Source organism: Alosa pseudoharengus, unplaced genomic scaffold (assembly GCF_046254945.1).
Source record: "Alosa pseudoharengus isolate Yale_2024_CS ecotype anadromous, Long Island Sound unplaced genomic scaffold, YU_APseudo_1.1 YU_APseudo_1.1_scf_4, whole genome shotgun sequence".
NCBI classification, from domain to species: domain Eukaryota; kingdom Metazoa; phylum Chordata; class Actinopteri; order Clupeiformes; family Clupeidae; genus Alosa; species Alosa pseudoharengus.
The window spans coordinates 16,063,016-16,069,015 of NW_027468774.1; positions in this window are offsets into that span (position 1 = coordinate 16,063,016).

A 6,000-nucleotide genomic window follows, 5' to 3' on the forward strand; every position below is an offset into this window, starting at 1 on the left:
TTTTTGTTTAAAAAGGATGCAATCTGAAAACTGTAGAGAATGACTCAGCGGCTGGTAAATGCTTGCAATGAAACACCATTGCAATATGAGCGATGAGAGCGAGGACAAAGTCTCTGCAAAATCTCTCAACAGCTGTGTCAATACTAGGGTAGCATGAGTAATTACTGTCTCTCAAATTATAACCTCCTATGACACAACATCAGAGAGGTTAATAGTGAAATGCATTATTATGACCGCAACGCAGCGAAATGGTGGTCATATAGGTTTAGTCAGAGTTTTTTTTCTTCCGGATTTTATTTTTTCTTCAGTAATTTTGTGTCAACGATTCCCGGGACACTGAAAGACCGGGGTGCACGAAACTTGGTGGGCATGTAGCCCCACAAGGATGACACAGAACCATTGTTTTCTGTGAATATCTCGAGAACCGTAGGGCCTAGCACACTTGGGCCGACCACATTTGTTTTGTATGTTGGTCGCAGCTCGCAGGTATCTCTGGCTGACATGGTCAAAACTGCTCAAAATTGGAGGTGTAGGATCATTATGACACCCTCTGAATGCATGCTAAGTTTAGTGGAATTCTGGGAGGCCATACAATAAATTAATTTATGTGTAAATTTAGTGACTGTTCACCAACTGGCCTGTAGATGGCCGGACACAGTTTTCTGTGAACATCTCGAGAACCGTAGGGCCTAGGATGAGTAATTTTTTTGTATGTTGGTCTTCAGGGGCCATGTCAACCCATCCCATATCCACTCATTTGATGTATAGCGCCACCTTAAAAATGAAAAAGCAAAAACCGAGGCATTGTAATCGCAGGTATCTTTGGTTAACAGGTTCGAAACTGCATGGAATTTGAAGTGTAGGATCATAATGACCCCCTCTGAATGCATGGCAAGTTTTGTGGTATTCCGTTCATGGGGGACCATACTATAAATTAATATATGTGTACATTTAGTGGCTGTGCACTCCGCATGCACACGCACTCATGAACACACGCAAACACACACATAAAGATACATGCACACACATGCAGGCACACACACACATAAAACACACACACACACACACACACACACAGGGATGGATTACTGCACGGGCCTACCGGGCCCAGGCCCAGGGGCCCAAGGGGTCAGGGGGCCCTGAAGCCCAAGCCTTTGAATGGAATCATTGCCCCAATATCAACAAATCAGGATGTAGGCTATGAATCTGATTGAATTTAGTATTGGCCATCCCCAAAATGCACTAGAATACAGAAAATCACATCAAACAAATTAAAAATGTTCTGGGGGAGGACCCCCAAACCCCTCCTCCCACATATGACAATAAGTGGGCCCTTAATACATCTGGGCCCAGGGCCCGAAAGTTCATAATCCGCCCATGCACACACATAAACACACACACAGGTACGCTACGCACACACTCACACACACGCATTCATGCACACACACACACACACACACACACACACACACACACACATAAAGACACACACATACACAAACAGTACACATAGGTAAAATGTAAATGTAAATCAGGTTTCTAAGCCAAGTATACTTGCGTAGGCTATACAAGGGATTTGGTCTCTGCATTTATCCCATCAGTGAATTAGTGAACACACAGTGAGGTGAAGCATACACTAACCCGGAGCAGTGAGCTGCCTTGCTACAGCAGCGCTCGGGGAGCAGTGAGGGGTTAGGTGCCTTGCTCAAGGGCACTTCAGCCGCTCCCACTGGGAGGGGATCGAACCGGCAACTCTTCGGTTCCAAGCCTGAAGCCCCAACCAGTAGGCCACGACTGCCCCCACGTCCACATGCACACATGCACACACGCACATGCACACACACACAGGCACGCATGCACAGACTCACATGCACACACACACACACACACAGGCACACATACAAGCCTACAACTGCCTACAATGCTCTGCCTACAACGTTCTCAGCGCAGTTTTCTGTTGATTCGCTGACTATTTTAATCAGGTCCGCGACACCTTCACAGAACGCGTTGCTATTGACGCAAAGTGTGGCCGCCCATTCTTCTCTGTTGAACTACTCACAAAGTAGGCTAGCCTAGTCATCACACAGATATCACATTAAATAACCTTTGCTCGTCTTTTATACGGTGCTATAGCCGCTATTTGCTGTGATAAACGGTTCGCGAGAAAATTAACTTTCAAGAAATAATCATATTACTCTACAGCTCTGCGCTCATCTCAATTCATATAGGTGGAATATCTCACAATTTTCGTTCAACTACATGACAAACCTTAAACCAGAATAAACAGCAGAGCTTACCGAACACAAAGGTGTAATGCAATCCCCTGTACAATAAGCCGTTCCAGAGTAAAATGGTAGCAAATTTCTAGGCCTATATGGTCTTCAACTTTGGGCTTTAAGTGTCTTAAAACTAAGCTGTGCTTAAATACCTATATATCTGTAAATATTAAAATCAGAGGATATACAGCTCATGGCTAAGAGTTTGTCTATGTAGCCATAATTTTTATTTTCACAAACCGCTAAGCATGCAGTATTTAAAGTGTCTTAAAAAAAAGTGTGCTTAAATTGGGCAATGCATAATTTCATAACAGGCCAAATAGAAAATAAATGTTAAATATAGCCTATATATAATATTAAAATTAGATGATATAGGCTAGTATAGAGTTAGATAAAGTTGAATTGCTCCAGAACTCACACCAGTGGATTGTGTCTTAAAGGAGCCACACCACTTTTATGACACTAGCTGTTCTGTTGTCCTTTAGTTTTGTTGCTACTGGGCATGAAGGGCAGGCCAATTATGAGTTCTGTCCAACATTGATGGTATAGGTTTAGGAAAAAAGTCAGCACATTTTAATCATATTGCAATAATACCAATGACCGTGATCATTTTGGTCATGTTTTTTCATCAAATGTTCATACTGTATCTCTAGTGGCTGGTAAAAAAGTTAAGTGGCTAGCCACAATGGTAGGTGAAAAAAAAAATTGTATTTCCATCCCTGATACATACGTACACTCATACACACATTCATATTTGAAAGTCTCAATCTGTTCATTTCTTTCCACAAAACTCACCAGAAGTCATCATTTAAGGGGTTATTATTATTTTTTTAAATCTACCGGGGGGGCATGCCCCCGGACCCCCCTAGAATTGCTGAGCTACTACATTTGTCAGGTGGGCAGGGCGGCCCTTTTCATGTCGTGCTTAGGACCGCAGTGGCTCATAATCCTTCCAAACACTGGTCTTGTTTTCAAGTGCAATCAATAAATTAATTGTACATTTTGAAGAAACTTTTCCATATTAGTTTTTTTTTTTACATAGGCCTAAATCAGTGATTATACATAGCAAAAGAGAGGGGACAGACATTTTTTAAATTAGGTTTAGGGAAAAATTTAACGCACACACACTATGACTTCACAAAATCTCACTCCAACCAAACACCCAAGGTTGGCAACCCTGTTTCAGGGATCTGCAAATGAGAACGTTTCTGACTGAACCAACATGCCTGTTAAAAGTAACACAATATAGGAATTCCCCCTTTTGCCTGGGCACTTTACTGGGTACTCATTTAAAACTTAGGGAGTACCTAATTCTTCTAAAATCGACAAAAAGTGCCATGATACTATCCAGTTCCAGGCGTGTTTAATTACTTGGTCATCAAGCATGGTTTTTACAGTAATAGACTATGAATTGATTGAGCATTCCTTTCTCTGTGATTTGGTTGACTCTCAGATGACTCACCAATGCTAAAGTGCCATATGAGGTGCATGCCCTTTTTTTCCTGGGGTCAACCTGTGACATCATCGCCTCACTAATTCCCCTGACTTTAGCTATTTGGTCAGCTGGTTTGCGGGTTAAGGTTGAAATTGAAATGTTGCCAGGCCATTCAGCAAAATAGAGAAGCAAGGCATGTGAGTCACACGTCATGTGTCTGAATGACCTGGGTTCACAAAGCTAGAGTGTAAAATCCAAATGAATGAAATCGGTCTTCAACTAGAAGATAAAAAATCCAGAGGACTGACTAACAGGTTTACACAAGTTGGTGTGATAATACAACCTTGTTCATGATAGATTTGACCATAATGTACAGGCAAACGATATCTGTACTTATCATTGTGTACTACATCCACATCTGACCCTGACTAAGCTGTCATTTGTGTGAACCTTTGGTGCTCATGCTCTTAGTGCAGTGGTCAGACAACACCAGATACACTACAGGAGTAGAGAAGAGGAACTGCACACACACTCTGGACAAGCCAAGCAACAGCAGGGAATTGGAATTCTGGAAACAGAACCAGCATTGCAGATCATCAGTCAATAAAGCTCAGGCCAGTGACACCTACTGTTCTGCTGATCTATGCTGTTTATTTATTTATCTATCTATTAATTTACTCATTTATTTGAGCTGTTTTTTTCCCTAGGCTACACAATGGCTTATAATATTCAGAAGCCATTCCTCAGCGAGTACACAATTCATCCCTCAGCACTGATGCTTAAACATCGGATAAGGTGAACCCACCCTTATACTAGCACTTGACTGGTGCAAAACCTTGGTGCTTATCATGACCAAAGTCTCTGATCAATTGAAATCCAACACCCCATAAGTCACCTAAGTAAAGCATTAAGCATACAGTATTATAGGAGAGAAAGGAAGAAAGGAGGTAAGAACAGAGACAGGAAAGAGTCGTTGAGAAACAGGAGACCAGGATGCCAGGAAACACGCAGACGTACCTCAGATGTTACAGTTGCATCATGCACTTCCCAAACACCATCTTCTCTTATCATGACTAATCACTGTAGCGTGACCATGACTCATGGTTTTAAAGGGGTTTAAAGGTATTCTACTCTCCCATGCCCCCTCCCTCCTTCCATGTCTTAAATAGGCTTCCTCATTCATCCTCCATCATCCCCTTTTGAAATCTCCTATAACTGAACACAATTCAACTATGATTTCCATTCCTTTATTTTCTTTCTTCTATACTATTTACTATTCATAAGAAAGTACAGTAATATTACCCTAAAGCTCTAACGTGATTCAATTTTACAACAGCAGATGGCAATAGAGGACAGATGCTGTTCTTTATTTTCCAAAGCTTCTGAGGACTTCATTGGTCCTGGATATTTCCAAATGTCTGATGGGGGAGGCTTTGAGTACTTCCAATTTCCTCTCCACCACTTCAGTAATTGCATTTCACTTTGTATTGCTGAGATATACTTTTGGGCAGTGGCACATTTCTTAATACTGTCACTCAGATGGCAAGTCCCTGATTGGCTGATGCAATCAGGCCTAATAGAGGCCCTTACCCTGCTGGGGCTCTGATTTAGGGAGGGTTGGTAAGTTCAAACTGCTCATACACAAAACAAAAAAACAGTATACCCATGGTGCTCCTCTGGGTTGCAGACAAAATTGCACAAGCCATGCTGTTTTGTTAAGCTAATACGTAGACACAAATCTTAATACACTGCAAGAATGTGCGTGTGTGTGTGTGTGTGTGAGAGAGAGAGAGAGAGAAAGAGAGAGAGAGAGTGTGACAGAGAGTGTAAGGTGAACTAGATACTTGCAGTTAGTAATTCTCCTAGGGTCTGGCATGCTCAAGCTTGCATCCTCAAGAGACTCTGTGTGACATTATGTGTGTCTCTGTGTGGGCAAATACATGTATGCACCCACTTGCTCTCATCACAACTCAATTTGCCTGTGTGTGTGTGTGTGTGTGTGTGTGTGTGTGTGTTTCTGGCAAGACTGAGTATGCCCAGAATGCCCACAGACAGAGAACACTCCGTATTTTAGGGGTTTCATTTCATGCATGCAGGCATGTATGTGTATGTCCGTGCCAGTGTGCGTAAGCCTTGAAGATGAATCCAGATGTGAACATCAGTCTGATAATTGTGTGTGTGTGTGTGTGTGTGTGTGTGTGTGTGTGTGTGTGTGTGTGTGTGTGTGTGTGTGTGTGTGTGTGTGTGTGCGAGTGTGTTCAAATCCCTGTGTTATCAAGGCAATGGTCT